The sequence below is a fragment of the Crocuta crocuta genome, unplaced genomic scaffold, assembly GCF_008692635.1.
Source record: "Crocuta crocuta isolate KB4526 unplaced genomic scaffold, BGI_CrCroc_1.0 scaffold334, whole genome shotgun sequence".
Classification (NCBI taxonomy): Eukaryota; Metazoa; Chordata; class Mammalia; order Carnivora; family Hyaenidae; genus Crocuta; species Crocuta crocuta.
In genome coordinates, this window is record NW_027533260.1 from 4,514,992 (window position 1) to 4,531,307 (window position 16,316).

Genomic DNA, 16,316 nt, shown 5'->3' on the forward strand with positions numbered 1-16,316 from the left:
TGACCAATCTGCCTTTTTGCCTTCTAACTTCCTGCTTCCTGCGCTCTCGGCTTGTAAAATCGCTCACCTTGTATTGCTCTTCAGGACTCTTCCACCTGCGGGATGGGATGCTGCCTGATTCTTGAATCATTGAATAAAGCCCATGAGATCTTTAAAATTTACTCAGTTGGATTTTGTTTCCTTTCTTTAAAATGTTTTATTTAAAAAAATTTTTTTTTACTGTTTTATTTATTTCTGAGAGAGTGAGAGCGACAGTGTGAGCAGGGGAGGGTCAGAGAGGGAGGGAGATACAGACTCTGAAACAGCCTCCAGGCTCTGAGCTAGCTGTCAGCACAGAGCCCGATGCGGGGCTCAAACCCACGAACCGTGAGATCATGACCTGAGCTGAAGTCGGACACCTAACCGACTGAGCCACCCAGGCACCCCTGTTTTATTTATTTTTGAGAAAGCGCAAGCGAGGGATGGGGGGGGCAGATCTGAAGCAGGCTCTGTGCTGACAGCAGAGAGCCCGATGTGGGGCTTGAACTCACGAATCGGGAGATCAGGACCCGAGCTGGTCTGAGGCTCAACCGACTGAGCCACCTAGGTGCGCCTGGATTTTGTTTCTTAACCCTTTTTCCCCTCCAGGGACAGGAGAACACTAGAGAAGCCCTCTTCCTGTTATGGGATCAAGGAAATAGGTCAGTATTATGAAAATTGGTCCCCCCCCCCCAAAAAAAAAAGATAATGAATTAAGCATTTATCCTGTCTTTCTTACAAGAATTGGACCACAGGGTATACGATTAGTCAAGAAAGACAAGTATTTCTTTCTAGAAGTAATCCAAATAGGGACGCCTGGGTCGCTCAGTCGGTTAAGCATCTCTGACTCTTGATTTCGTCTCAGGTCATGATCTCACGGTTCATGGGTTTGAGCCCCATGTCAGGCTCTGTGCTGAGTGTGGAGCCTGCTTGGGATTCTTTCTCTCCCTCTGTCTCTGCCCCTCCCCTGCTCACGTGCTCTCTCTCTCAAAATAAATAAACTTTAAAAAAAAGTAGTCCAAATAATAAAGGTAGAAAAAAGGGGGCAGAGTTACATTATTACCATTTTGTGACTCAGATGAATGACGAGATCTGAGCAGTAGCTCAGCTGCCCTCAGTGGATGCCGACATTGCAGCTGGGAGGCAAGGGGGTGTGGCGCGCCCCCTGGCGGAAGTCCTGAGCACTACACGTGACGTGTCCCTCCATCCTTTCCCTGGAAACGGGAGGGTTCGCTCAGGGTGCGGGCCCTCAGCAAAGGCACGATCCAGATTGTAGAAAACCACAGGACAAATGACCTTGTCCTTCATCAAGTAAACTACCAGGAAACAAACAAACAAAAAAGATGTAGAGAGAACTGATAGACTAAAAGGCACTTAAGAGACGTGTTAACCAATCACAGCGTCTGGACCTAATTTGGTGGCGTTTGTTTGTTTGTTTGTTTGTTTGTTTTTGCTTTTTTCAATTGTATCGAGATATAAATGACATCCAGCACTGTATAAACAAGTGTACGGCGTGCAGCATAATGTTGTGACTTGCCTGTGTGGTGAAATGACGACCACAAAGCTTAGTTAACATCTGTCACCTCGGGGTCCTGGGGTGGCTCAGTTGGAAGTCTATTAAAACCTTAGGAAGTTATAAAGTGTATCCTAAATAGGATTACAGATTATTAGAAATTTTAAAACTTTTTTTTTAAATTTAACTAAAGTGGCAGTAAAAGATCTTAAAGGCGAATATAGAAAAACCTAGCTCTTTTAACATTGAGAGGTTTTAATTATGCAATCACAGACCTGATAAAGACGAAACCTAAAGCTTTGGTTTTTCTTGGCAGTAAAAGGAGAAAACCTTTGTTAACATTGTCTTATCAAGAGCAGATTTACAATCCAAGAAAACTTTGTCTTTTGACCAGAGAGAAAAGTAGAGTTTTAACCTTCTAACAGTGTACTTTTCAAATTCCATTTATCTTAACTTTAGTCTATCCTGAGCACACATAGAATTCTTTTTCAAAGATTTCCCTTCACGGACCTTCTACACTTTTCTTTGCTTTTAAACTTTGTCCCAAAACCATTTTTTTTTCCTAAGCAACTAGTCTTATTTAGGACAAAATTACTTTCTTTTAACCTCAACAAAAATGTATTTTTATTTCTTACATCCTTTTTATGTGTCTCTTAGTTTCCTACATACAAGATTGCCTTCTTTATTTTCCATCAGTCTTAAGTACACTTAGCAGAATTTTAACTTAGGAAAACTTGGTCTCTAATTGAGGACTTAGTAACCAATTGAGAGGTGTTTACACTAGAATTTTCTTTATGTTATCATTTTATTTTAATAAGTTACACAATTTCCTACCTTGGGTATAGTTTTGTTTATTCTCTAGGAAGATTTATACTTTGGTTTGGAAATGGTGAATGGGAGAAACCAATGTCATTTAGAGCTAAATTTAGAAAACAGTGTATTTTGGGTGTTTGGGATTCAAGTAAGCATTTTTCTTCTGTGACCTTAATTTTAGGACCTTTGTAGACTGGTGCATTGATCTTTGCCAAAAATATCATAGGGGCCAAAAACATAAAATCAGTGTTCTAGGGGCCAAAGCTCCAGTGTTATTACCAGGGCTCAGTACATCTTCCTGGACTATCCTTGTAATGGAATTCTATGTTATTCTGGATTTATTAAAATCAAAAAAGTGAATTGCATAAAGATTCAAAATAAACAATTGGGCATATGTCATAATGTGTCTCTTCTATGCTTATTTGTCAGAGATCCCAGAAAACGACTCCCCCATGGCCAAAATTACATCTCTTTCTAATATCACTGGAAAAATATATGACCAAATGGCAGTTATACACCATGCAAAAGTAATAAGGAGTCCGAGGAAGAAAGAACTTAACATAATCATTGTCCCACATAGTCACCTTCAGGTTGAAAATTTTTTAAGCCATTTTTAAAATTTTTTTAAAATTTTTATTTCTAGGAGAGAGAGACAGCGTGAGCAGGGGAGGATCAGAGAGAGAGGGAGTCACAGACTGAAACAGGCTCCAGGCTCTGAGCTGGCAGTCAGCACAGAGCCCGACGCGGGGCTCGAACCCACAAACCGCGAGATCATGACCTGAGCGAAAGTCGGATGCTTAACCGACTAAGCCACCCAGGCGCCCCTATACTTTGGCTATATTAGTAGGCTTGCGAGCCGCAGCCTTGAGACCTGCCAATAGAGTCTGGCGGCCCACTGAGAGACTCTCCTTACCTTCAGCCGAGTTGTAGTCCCCATCTGGCCGTGCCTGGGGAAACCCAGCGTCAATTCGAGCCTGGTCAGTCGTGGGAACTCCAGTGGGCCTAGGAACCAATTTCCTGGCTTCCGACTGGATTCTTTCCCGCTCCTCAATAGTGAACAGAACCTGCAACAGTTGTTGGCAATCATCCCAGGTGGGCTGATGAGTGAACAGAAGTTTCTAAGAGGTTAATAAGGGCACAGGGATTCTCCGAGAAGGGAGCATTTTGAAACTTCCAATTGTACAGATCACTCGTGGCAAAGGGCCAGTAATGGTGGGGCTGGTTGCCCCGATCATCAGGGGGGCCCGTGGCCCTCAGAGGCAGGACAGTAGAGTCTGGTCCCTCAGGCGTCATTCCATGGCGGCTTCAGGTCCCTTGGGCGGGGCCCGTTTTCGCCGATCCCAGGGCTGCTGGGGCCGGTGGGACAGAGGGCGCCGGTGGTTTGGATGCCGCCTTTGCCCCTCCTGCTGGGCCCTGTGGAGGGGATTGATAAGGAAGGGGAGAAATTAATTCTTCCTCCATTCTGCCCTGTAAGATAAGGTAGAGTGGCGCAGAGGGTTTAGTTTCCTTTTTCGGCAGCTCCGAAGCCCAGGAGGGCAGATGCTTTTCAGCCACCGCCAGGACCTCAGGTTTCTGTGGAGGCAAGAAACTTTTTTTTTTTTTGCTAGGAGAGAGAGAGACAGTGTGAGCAGGGGAGGGTCAGAGAGAGAGGGAGATACAGACTCTGAAACAGGCTCCAGGCTCTGAGCTGGCAGTCAGCACAGAGCCTGATGCGGGGCTCGAACCCACGATCTGCGACATCATGACCCAAGCGAAAGTCAGACCCTTAACCGACTAAGTCACCCAGGCGCCCCGGAGGCAAGAAACTTTTAATCCAAGGGGGTGGGTCATCAACCAGATCGGCCCAAACCACGATGTATGGGACTTGGTCGGGATGCCCTGTTCGGGGCCGGAAAACCTGATTGATCCTCGACCTTCCAAATGGTGTCGCGGTCAAAGGTCCCCTCCGGCGGCCATCCCACATTGAAAGTGGGCCATTCTGAGCTGCAGTAAGTTTGAAATGGACCCTTCCTGACAATCACTGAGATGTTATGGGCTCGTTTTTTAACCTCTCCAAAATGGGTCAACATTAAGTCTAGGGGTTTGGATGAAGTCTGTCCCAGAGTGTCAGTCTCAGTCACAAGGTAATAGACACCAACAGAGAAAATTGACAACCACAGAGAGACATAGACACAGAAGGCTAGCCAACAGAAAAGTAAGACGCCGGCCTCACGCCGGTTCGCGGTAGCGATTCGCTCCATCTTTCACCAAGTTCCCGAAGGGGCCTCAAACCCTGTTACCGATGGGGGCCTGGAGCGTCTTCACAGGATCCCCCATGGTCACAGTCCCGTGGCACATCCACCTGACCGTAATCGACCACTTCCAAATACCGATTTGTCCCAAGACCAGGAATAGAAATAGAGAGAAACAGACCAGACATAGAGACAAACAAATAGGTTCTTACTGGCCGGTTGACCCTTCGGTTTGGGGGTCCTGGAGGGGATCTTGGGGAATCCCGGACGAGCCCCCATATGTTGTGCCCGATTCGCAAGTCCCCAGAGACCACCAAGGAGCCAACAGTGATGCAAGTACAAAAGGGTCTTTATTACAAGTTCGAGCCAGGGCTCACCCGCCTACCAGTGTCGTGGCAGCAAGGTGAAGCCCCAAACAATAGTGAGCAGGGTTTTTATGGGGTAAGGGACGGGGGTGTTACAGTGCACACGTTGTACGTATGACATCATCATATAAGTTCCAATTACAATTGTACAGTACCCATGGTAATAGTTTTGACTATTCAGTATCTGTGAGGTGTCCGTTACTTTTGGCAGGGACCCAATCATGACCTTTGAGTATCTTTTGAAAATGACTAATTATGAGGTGAGCTCAAAGGGCCTACATGGGGTTTAGGCAAGTGGTGAGTAATTGGTTAATTTGTCTGCAGTTCCCAGCCTTGACTCAGACCACAGAAATGTTTAGCTGATCTGAGAGCAGTCCGAGGGTGGCTTTAGCCTTGAACAATCTGAGGCTTTTTCTGGAACTGGGGCTATATGTAGCCCGAGGTTGCTCTTAATGGAGGCCTTAATCTCAAAATGACGTTACTTAGGCTCTTCACGACTATCTCCCACCCCCCACCCTGGGTCCCAGGATACAAGGAAGGCCCCAGCAGAAGGACCCACCGTGGGTCACAGACACGGTCTGGCCTGACCTCCCGGCCTGCCTCCCCCAGTCCTTGGCCAGCTCCTCCAGAAAGGACAGGAAGTTCCTGGCCTCAGACACTCCCGGAGAGGCCCCTGTTCCCACAGCCCTTTGTTCCCCCTGGCAGATCTGTACTTCGGGAATATGAAACAGAAAGGGGAATTTCCTTTCCTTGAGTCACTGGCTTCCCACTTGGCCCCAGGAGAAAATACCTGCCATCTCCCTCCTGACAGCATGAGGCCATCATTTCTGTCATTGTTCAGAAGGCCCTCCCAGATGGAAAGCAGGAAGTGCCTCTTCACACTTACTTGTACAAGTATATCCATTGGGGAATTCTTTGTAAGAGCCTCAAGTGGGAAGCAACCCAAATGTCTATCAACTTGGTGAGTGGGTGCTGTGTGGGTCTCAGCCTTTGGCAGGGGTACTATCTGCCAGGAATGCCTGTGAGGCTCACCGGGCACCCGAGCCATTGGGGGAACCCCCACGGGTATTTCCCCAGCTGGAGCCCGTGTGGTGGCTGGACCTGCCCTTGTGGGTTTGTTTGTGGGGTTTTTTTTTTCATGTTTATTTTTTTTTTTTGAGAGAGAGAAAGAGGAGAAAGAGTGTGAACAAGGGAGGGGCAGAGAGAGAGGGAGTTACAGAATCTGAAGCAGGCTCCAGGCTCCGAGCTGTCAGCACAGAGCCGGACGCGGGGCTCGAACCCATGAACCGTGAGATCATTACCTGAGCTGAAGTCGGACTCTTAATCGACTGAGCCACCCAGGCGCCCCCCCACCCTGGTATTTCTTATTATGATCACGGGACACGTTTTGGCAACAACCAGCAGGGAACTCTGAGTAAGATTGAGCACTCACGAGTCACAGAGGGTACACGGCATGCCAGGGGCCACATAGCGAGGTCCCAGGTAGTGAGAGAGGGAAGATCCACGCACCTGGGACTCTGTTTCTATGAGGCTCAGGTTAGGATCTCACGGTTTGAGCCCCGCGTCAGGCCCCACGCTGATAGTCCAGAGCCTGCTAGGGATCCCGTCTCTCCCTCTCTCTCTGGCCCACCCCTGCTTATGCTTTCTCTCTCTCTCTCAAAATAAATAAATGAACATTAAAAATAAATAAATAAAGCATAAAAGCAAGAGCTCTACTCAAGTAGTCAATTATACAGATCACCCCAGACTTTCCAAAGAGGAATTTGATGGGTGGGTGGGGGGTGGCCTGGTTCCTTATCTGGTCATTTTTTTCCCCGTGTGCAATTCCATATTTCTAATTTCATTCTCCCACGTAAAAACCATGGTCCCTCCCCAAACATCCACAGATGTTGTCATTTGCTCAGTTCTACCCAGAAAAAGATTATACCATGAAATGACTTTGGTTTGGATAAGAGTCTAAATCACTGATTCCTTCATATAGCATTCCAGGCTACAATATTTTCAAAATAAATATTTTTTCCAACCAGGAACACCGTATACCTTATTTTTGTTTGTTTGTTCTATAAAAATTTTTAGATGTTTATTTGCCTTTGAGAGAGAAAGAGCGCGAGAGCAGGGGAGGGGCAGAGAGAGAGAGACAGAATCTGAAGTAGGCTCCAGGCCCTGAGCTGTCAAGCGCAGAGCCTGACGTGGGGCTTGAACTCACCAACCGTGAGATCGTGACCTGAGCAGAAATCAAATGTTCAACTGACTGACCCACCCAGAAGCCCCAGGAACATAATACACTTTTTAAAATATTTGCCGAGATATTCATGACCTTGTGACTGGGGAACGTTATGTGGTATTTTATACAGAGAAAAGTGAGATATTTTCATTTATCTCTCTGTATATACAGGTGCGGATTTTTTAATAAAGCGCTTCGTACATTCTGCAACAGTGGCCATAATTTCATTGTGAAGTCAGGTGAGGGGAGTACAGGGCTCATGAGCTGACCAAATCATGGGAATCTGGATGGAGAATGGAGGGTCAGCACTGCAAATGTCTCCCCCACATCATCTCTTTCCCCGGTCACCTCCATCCCCCCGAAAATGAGAATCTTCTCTCCAAAGATTTATTCCAAAGAAATTACGTTGGAGGCAAGTAAATTCTACCCGTGTGAGAGTCCAAACTCCCACACCACTGCTTACTGGCCGTGGAGCCCAGGGGGTGAGTCCAGTCCTGGGCTTGAGATTCCAGGAGAGCCGAATTTTTTCTCCCAGGGGGTGGCGGTTCCTGCCTGATCCACACTCCGCGCTGCCCTGCCCCGCGCTCGATGCCCGCCAGGGGGCGCAGCGGCCCCGTCCTCCCACCCTCCCTGCCCCTCCCCCCCGCCACCCCCGGGCACGTGGAGGCCGGGGGCGCTCAGGCTCACGCTGACGCCTCCTCCTTTCCTATGGGTCGTGTCCCAACCCCGTCCTACACGAGGTCGATCCAAGACCCCAAGCCTTGTGATAAAGACGGGATTTTACTCATTGCAACCTGGCGATCGTGGTGAGTATCCTGATGCGTTCATGCGTTGAAAAAGTGGGCATAGCTCACCACCTGGAGAGGGCGAGAAACATCCCCATGCCCACCATCTGTGACCTTCCCAAGCCTTGCAGCTCCCCTGGTGACTGACTGAGTAAAAGTAGGATGTATGAAGTCTCTTGCGTTTTCATCTGGCAAGAAAAGGGCCTAAGGTCATAAAAATATGTCAGGATAGTGTCCCCAGGGCCAGCCTGGCGGTTGTGCCTAATGATGCTGGCCGTAGGGGAACACGGGAGGAGTCAAGGCCCTGGGGACTTCTCCGGGCACAATAATCTCTCAGGATCATCCAGAGTCACAGAAGGGGGACCAGTCACCCCTTACGGGAGAGAGTCAGGCCGAGCATCCGCTGTCCCCAAACACAACTCCATGTCCCACATCTAACTCAACAACAGACCCCTTTCTCCAGGCTCATTCGGGAAGCCGAATCCAGCAGTCGGCTGCCACTGAAGAGGGACAGAGAAAGTGAGTGAGAGAGAGACAGACAGAGATGGAGGGACAGACAGAATGTGGGCAGCCGAGTGGAAAAGAGACCTGAGAAGGACGCTCACCCCTCCCGCCCCATATCGCCCCCTTCAGGCCTGCTTCCTCTGCAGTGGCCTTATCCAAACTGTGGGTCCCACCCACAGTAGCGGGTGTACAACCCCTTGAGCTAGTCGTGAATGATATATATTTAAAAAAAATTTTTTTAATGTTTTATTTCTGAGAGAGAGAAAGAGAGAGAGAGAGAGAGACAGCGTGAGCAGGGGAGGGCCGGAGAGAGAGGGAGATACAGAATCCGAAACAGGCTCCAGGCTCTGAGCGGTCAGCACAGAGCCCGACGCGGGGCTCGAACCCACAGACCCTGAGATCATGACCTGAGCCAAAGTCGGTCGCTTAACCGACTGAGCCACCCAGGCTCCCCTGAATATTTTAAAATCAAAATAGATTAGGGGCTCCTGGGTGGCTCAGTCAGTTAAGCGACCGACTTTGGCTCAGGTCATGAGCTTAAGGTTTGTGGGTTTGAGCCCTGCTGACAGCTCAGAGCCTGGAGCCTGTTTCAGATTCTGTGTGTGTCTCTCTCAAAAGTGAATAAAATATTAAAAATTAAATTTAATTAAAAATAAAAAAATAGATTAGAATAGGGTTATTAGGTGCCTCACAGAGTCATATCAAATGTTGTTTGCTGAAACTCTCCTCGGGGCCATTGTAAACCTTGGCGGCCAAATGGTTCAGAACTCGGGAATGCAGCAGGGCCCAGGGGAGAGCCCCCACTTCAGACCGGGCTACATGGCTTGTTTCCCAGTTGAGAGCCCAGCCCTTGGGGCCTGGATTCAGTGCGCTTCCTGGGGAGATGCAGGGCAGGCCCAGACACAGGCCTGGTGGGCTCTGCCAACATCCGAAGTACAGTAGAGGCATGGACACCAGCCAGGATCAAGTGAGGGAGTCGCACAGCCCCGGGGGGTCAGGGCTTGTCTCTGAGGAGGGACAACCCAGCAAGGCCCCACCCTCATGTCCCAGGGCCTGGAGCCTCATCTCTCAGAGCTGAGTCACTAAAAGGCAGGAAGTGGGAGGGAGATCCAGACAGGATCGATTTGCCTATTTTTTATTTTTATATAGTTAGAACAATACAGAGGTGCCTGGGTGGCTCAGTCGTTCAAACATCCGACCCTTGCTTTTGGCTCAGGTCAATGATCTCACAGTTGGGGAGATCAAGCCTCACACTGGGCTAAGCTGATAGTGCGGAACCTGCTTGGGATTCTCTCTCTCCCTCTCTCTGTTCCCCTCCCATGTACTCTCTCTCTCTAAATAAATAAGTAAACATTAAAAAAATCAATTGGCCACGGGGTGCCTAGTTGGCACAGTCAGTAGAGCGTGCAACTCTTGATCTTGGGGTTGTGAGTTAGAGCCCCATGTTGGGTGTGAAGACTACTTAAAAATAGAATCTTAAATCAATCGGCCATAGATGGATGGATTTCTTTCTAGAACCTCAATTCCATTCTGTCAATCTGTAGGTCTTTCCTTATGTTAGTACCACACTGTTTCAATTACTGTATCTGTACAGCAAGTTTAAAATCAGGATGTGTGGGGATGCCTGGGTGGCTCAGTCAGTTAAGTGTCCGACTCGGCTCAGGTCACGGTCTCTCAGACCGTGAATTTGAGCCCTGTGTCTGGCTCTGTGCTGACAGCTTGGAGCCTGGAACCTGCTTCAGATTCTGTATCTCCCTCTCTTTCTCGGCCCCTTCCCCACTCATGCTCTGTCTCTGTCTCTCTCAAAAATAAACATTAAAAAAATTTTTTTAAATAAATAAAATCGGGATGTTTGAGTCTTCTAACTATGTTCTTCTTTTTCAAGATTCTTTTTGCTATTCAGGGTCCCTTGAAATTCCATGTGAATTTGAGAATGAGCTCTTACATTTCTGGAAGAAGAAGACGTAGGACAAGGAGAAGGGGGAGATGGAGACGGAGAGAAAGAGGAAGAAGGAGGAGGAGGGAAAAGGCCATTGGGATTGTGCTAGGGATTGAATCAAACCTGTAGATTGCCTTGGGAAGCAATCATCCCAACAATGCAAATGAAACTGGTTTTGGGGGTGAGGGTGGGATCTTGCTATGGAAGGAGATGAAGGCAGAGAAAGGAAGGGGCTGGGATAGAAGATGATGTTCGCTTGGGAGTGGGAGTGGCTGTGACTGGAGATGGGGTTCTGTCCTCTGTCCCCTGGAGGCTGCGCTGGAATAGTCACATCTCTGGGGCTGTCGTGGTTCAGTTGATGGACAAGCAGCAGATTCAGCAGGTCCCCTTATCTCTAGGAAGAACGGACGGGTGACGGCAGCAGACCTCCAGTCCTCTTCCCTGGCCCCCCGGGGGCAGCGCTTGGCCCTGGAGCTGGGGCAGACGTCACACAGGATACCTATCGCTTTGGAACCTGATGTCAGATTCTTTAAGAGCCAGGAGAGGACAGATGACCTGTGATCAATGGCTTTGGAGTTGACTGATGTGATATCAGTGTCATTATTGTGAGGTTTTTGAGTGAAAAAAGACTCCAAGGCAAAAGGTTCCGCAGAAGGAGTTTTATTGCCTGCACCCTCGGCCAAGGCGAGAGAATTTACGGGGACAGTTTTATTGTCTGCGTCCCCGGGCAAGTTTCCGCGACTCCAGAGAGAGGGGAGTCAGGGAAGTCGCGGCCTGGTTGGGTGGTGGTGGGGTTTTATAGCTTGTTAGTGGGGGTTCAGATAACAGGGGCAGTCTCTTGACTAGAAAGTCCGGGGTTGGAAGGTTTAAATTTCTGTTTCCCGCCGATGTAGTAACGGCCACTGATGTAGTGGTGGGAAGGTCAGCCATCTTAAGGTCATCCATCCTAAGAAGTGGTGGGAAGGTCAGCCATCCTAAGAAGGTCTGCCATTCTGTGGTGTCTCTGCCCCACCTCTCAGCCGGTACCACAATTATCATGCTTGTTTTGTTGATGCTGGATGAAAAAGCCCATAACCATCACAAGACCCTCAAGCAGACGATGGCCCCGTGAGAGTGAAGACGACAGAGTGGGTAAAAGGTTTTCACTCATCTCCTTCCTGGAAACGAATGAGCTCCGTGGTTGAATATGCTTGATCTGAGAGAGAGGGGAGTGTAGCTCGTCTTCAGCGAGAAGCCACTTGGGACCAGAACATGGGAGTCAGGTCCCTTAGGGAGGCAAACGGCGCATTTTATTGCCTATTTTTCTTTTCATCTTCTTTTAAGACTGAGCGTAAGCTCCCCAGGGATGTAAGATCTGTTTTCCCTCGCGGACGCAGGCAAGCGGTTAGTAAGATCAGGAACAGAGAAGGCTCTGGGCCCCAGCTCGGCTCCCTCAGTCCCGGCAGGGTCCCCATGCTGTTGGTGGCCTGAACTTCCGGCCCCCAACACAGGGTTGGGTCCACCGTCCGTCCGTGGGGTGGAGGAGAAGGGGAGTGGGGAGCCGTGAAGGAGGCTGTCCAGGAGAGAGGTCCCGAGAACACCCCCAGGACATGAGATCCCACAGGGCCCAGGTGAGCAACAGCATTACAGGGAGGGCAGAGAGGCTGCTTGGAGGGGTGGAGGGGGAGAGGCTCGAGCTTCAGGCCGATTTGTGGCCAATTCACAGAAAGCCAGTATGTCAAGATGGACATGTGGAGTTAGATACACCCTGAGCACAGGGATTTCATTCATACATGCCTCCATCCATCCATCCATCCACCCATCCATCCATCCATCCGTCCATCCATCCATCCGTCCATCCATCCATCCACCCATTCATTCCATATTCCCTGTCTGTCACCAGCCCCGTACGAATCAGTGCTGAAGACACAGTGGTGACTTAGTCCCAGGACCTGTCCTTCTGGTTCTTATGTTCAATCTCATCCCAGACAATAGCGACTCACAGTGAATAGAGCTGGGAAAGATGCTCAAGGGCATCAGGAGGAGGGGACATCAGAGCTGTAACTTTAAGAAAGAGCAAGAACGGACTGTTTCGAGGAGGCTCAGCCCTGGGCAGGCAGAGGTCAAGGCCAGTCACCCTGTAGGCCTCTTCGAGAGGGTTCTGGACTCAACCTCACAGGGTCCTATGCAGAAATGGAAGTGGGGAGATTTGAGTCTGTGGAAGATCCCAGCATCCGTCTCCTGGGAGGGGGGTGGTCAGAGGGTTGAGACCCCAGGCAGTAGGCCAAGGAGGAGGCTTCCGAAGCAGACAGAATTGTGCAATAACCAGAGTCCTAAACGTCTGCTCAAGGGGTGGGGGATGGCACGCTCCCTCCCAGTACATTCTCCCCTGCTCTTCAGGCCTCTCCTCTCCTCAGCGAGCCACAAGGTAGACAAGTGTTCTCCAAGCTGTGGATCATGGCACTTGCTCAGGATGTAAAAGCTAAGAACCGCAGTTCGTGGGTTTGAGTCCCACATGGAGCTTTGCACTGACAGCGCTGGAGCCTGCCTGGGATTCTCTCTCTCTCTCTGCCCCTCCCCTGCGCTCTCTCTCAAAAATAAATAAACATTAAAAACTTAAAAAAATAAAATTAAATTAAAACAGGATAGACTAGAAATAGAATGGTCCACACTGCATACAATCATAACCATTCCTGAGTCATTAAACTTTCTTTTGGGCGGTGTGTAAGCCAGGTAGTGATGTAATAGCTATTTCTCATAGGGAGTCATGTACAAATGGCTAATAAGGACAGGGACACAAGAGGGCCAGAGACGGGCTGGCTCTTGCTTCCTAAGAGCCACTGATGTAGTTGCCCCATCGCTTCTTCTAAAACATGGATTCAGGGGCACGTGGGTGGCTCAGTGGGTTAATCATCCAGCTTCAGCTCAGGTCGTGATCTCACAGGTCATGGGTTCAAGCCCCACATAGGGCTCTGCGCTGACAGTGCAGAGGCTGCTTGAGATTCTCTCTCTCCTCCTCCTTCTTTCTGCCCCTCCCCTACTTGTTCTCTCTCAATAAATAAACTTAAAAATTTTTTTAAATAAAAAGTTATTCAGCTCTGCCATCCAGGTGTTTCCTGGGGAGGCTGAAGGTGGGCCCCTGGTCACCTGGGGTCTTCATGCTCCTCCCCTTTGAGCAGCGCTTCCTCCTGTGTTGCAACATGAGATGAGTAGGTTCCCCAGGTGTGGGTAGCGGCGTCTATCAAAGTCTCTACCTGGCTCTTCTGCTGCCCTGCCATCAACGGCTCTGGGACCGAATCGAGAAGCATGGTGGATCTTGGTGAGGGCACTCCAGCCCCGAGCTTCTGTGACACCGCACCCCTAGTGCACCTCTGAACCTCAAACCTAATGCTCGCCTGCCTACCCCTTCTTGGCTTCCTACTCGGTAATCTCCCCGCAGGCAATTATCTCTGACTGCATCGGTCTCTCTCCTAATCTGCAAAAGTATTAGACTCAGCTCTTCCCCGAGCCCTCCCTGCCACCCTGAGTCAACATCCACGCTGAGCTGTTCCCGACATCGAAAGGAGCTCAGTGACGTCATGTTACGTGCCCTGGTGGCCACCAGAAGCCTCCTCTCCTGCATTATTCACCCTCCCCTGCTGCTTCTCAGCTGCTGTCTTCATTTCTGAACTCCTGAGCTGGGGCTCAGAAGGCACCGCCGGTGAGAGCGGGCGCAGAGAGAAGGAGAGAAGGGACGGCATTCTGGATGGAGGTGGGGGCCCCAGAGTCCTAGACTAACCCTTAGAATCCAATCGGGCTCTGGTGCCCCCAGATCCTGGACTGTGCATGTAGCAGCTGGTGCTCAGGAGCAGAGGCCCCGTCACCCCTTGGAGCAGGGCTGTGGTGAGGGGCTGCCTCTGGACTTCCAGGTGACCTGCTTCTAGCACGGTTTTCCCGAGTCCTTGAGCTCTCAGATCAGGCTGCTGAGAGGTTGAAGGTCCCAGGCATGAGGCTCGATTCTCTCCAGGCTCAGGGAGGAAGGAGAAGTGGATGGAGTTTTGTCATCTATGGTCCATTCCGATGAGCAAGGCCTGCTGTGTTCGTTAACATTTCCTTTTGGGTAACTACGAGTCTCTCTCTCGCATCTCCTTCCGTGTATTCCTTTCCCCTCCCCCTCTCCTTCCTCCCCTCTCTTCTCCTCTCGCTCAAGTTGAATGAAGAGGAGCCCAACCATCTTCTGGAATTGCTTTTTATCCAAGCCACACTAGGAGCCAAGCAAGAGGCCACCCCACACCCATTTAGCTGCTCATATGCTCTCATCCCCACCCCTGACAACCACCAATCTGCATTCTGTCTCCATGGATTTTCCTATTATTTTTTTTAAATATTTTTAAAAATTTATTTCTAGGAGAGAGAGAGAGAAAGCGTGAGCAGGGGAAGGTCAGAGAGAGAGGGAGTCACAGACTCTGAAACAGGCTCCAGGCTCTGAGCTGGCAGTCAGCACAGAGCCCGACGTGGGGCTAGAACCCACGAACCGCGAGATCGTGACCTAAGCGAAAGTCGGACGCTCAACCGACTAAGCCACCCAGGCGCCCCTGGATTTTCCTATTATTTCAGACATTTCGTTTAAATGGAATCAATCATACCATACATGACTTTTTATGTTACTTTCATCTTCCACTTTGCATAACATTTTTGAGGTTTATTGACTGTAGAATTTATCAGTACTAATTTCTCTTTTAAAAAGTTTATTTATTTAGAGAGAGACAGACAGACAGACAAACAGGGGCGGGGAGGAGCAGAGAATGAGGGAGAGAGAGAGAGTCCCAGGCAGGTTCAGCACTTGGAGCCTGATGTGGGGCTCGAACTCATGAACCATGAGATCTTGACCTGGGCAGAGAGCAAGAGTCAGACGCTTGGCCAACTGAGCCACCCAGACTCCCCTACTTCATTCCTTTATACAGGTGAATAATATTTCACCCTGTGTCTATACCACAATTTTTTTTTTTTTAATGTTTTATTTATTTCTAGGAGAGAGAGAGAGAGACAGCGTGAGCAGGGGAGGGTCAGAGAGAGAGGGAGTCACAGACTCTGAAACAGGCTCCAGGCTCTGAGCTGGCAGTCAGCACAGAGCCCGACGCGGGGCTAGAACCCACGAACCACGAGATCGTGACCTAAGCGAAAGTCGGACGCTTAACCGACTAAGCCACCCAGGCACCCCATATACCACAATTTGTTTATCCATGCATCTGTTAATGGACATTTGGACTGTTCCCATCTTTTGGCTACTGTGATTAGGACTGTTATGAACATGTGTATACGTGTATTTGAGTTCCTGTTCTCACGTCTTCAGGGTATATACCTAGGAGGAGAATTTCTGGGTCAGATGTTAATTCTATGTTCAACTCTTTGAGGAGCTGTCAAACTTTTCCACAGCTGCTAAACCATTTTATATTCCCATCAGCAACGTACGGGCATTTCGATTTCTCCACCTCCTTCCCGATCCTTGTGATTTTCCACTCTTCTTTTTATTACAGCCACCCTAGTGGATGAAAAGGGATATCTTGTGGTTTTAGTTTGCATTGATGGGCATCTCTTCAGATGCTGACTGGCTGTCCGTATATCCTTTTCGGAAACGTGTCTATTCAGATACATTTTCCACTTTTAAACTGGGGTATCTTTTTATTATTTGGCTGTAAGAGTTTTTCAACGTATTCTGGATACTTCTCCCTTAGCATATATGGGAGTTGCAAAAACTTTCTTCCATTATGTCTTTTCACTTGATATTTTTGTGTGCAGCACATACGTTTTCATTTTGACAAACTCTATTTTTTTCTTGGTCTCTTACGCTTTTGATGTCATAGCCAAGAACACATTGCCTAAACCAAGGTCATTAAGATTTACTCCACTGCTTTCTGCTAAGGGTTTTATGGTGTTAGCTCTTATATTTAGGTCTATGATCAATT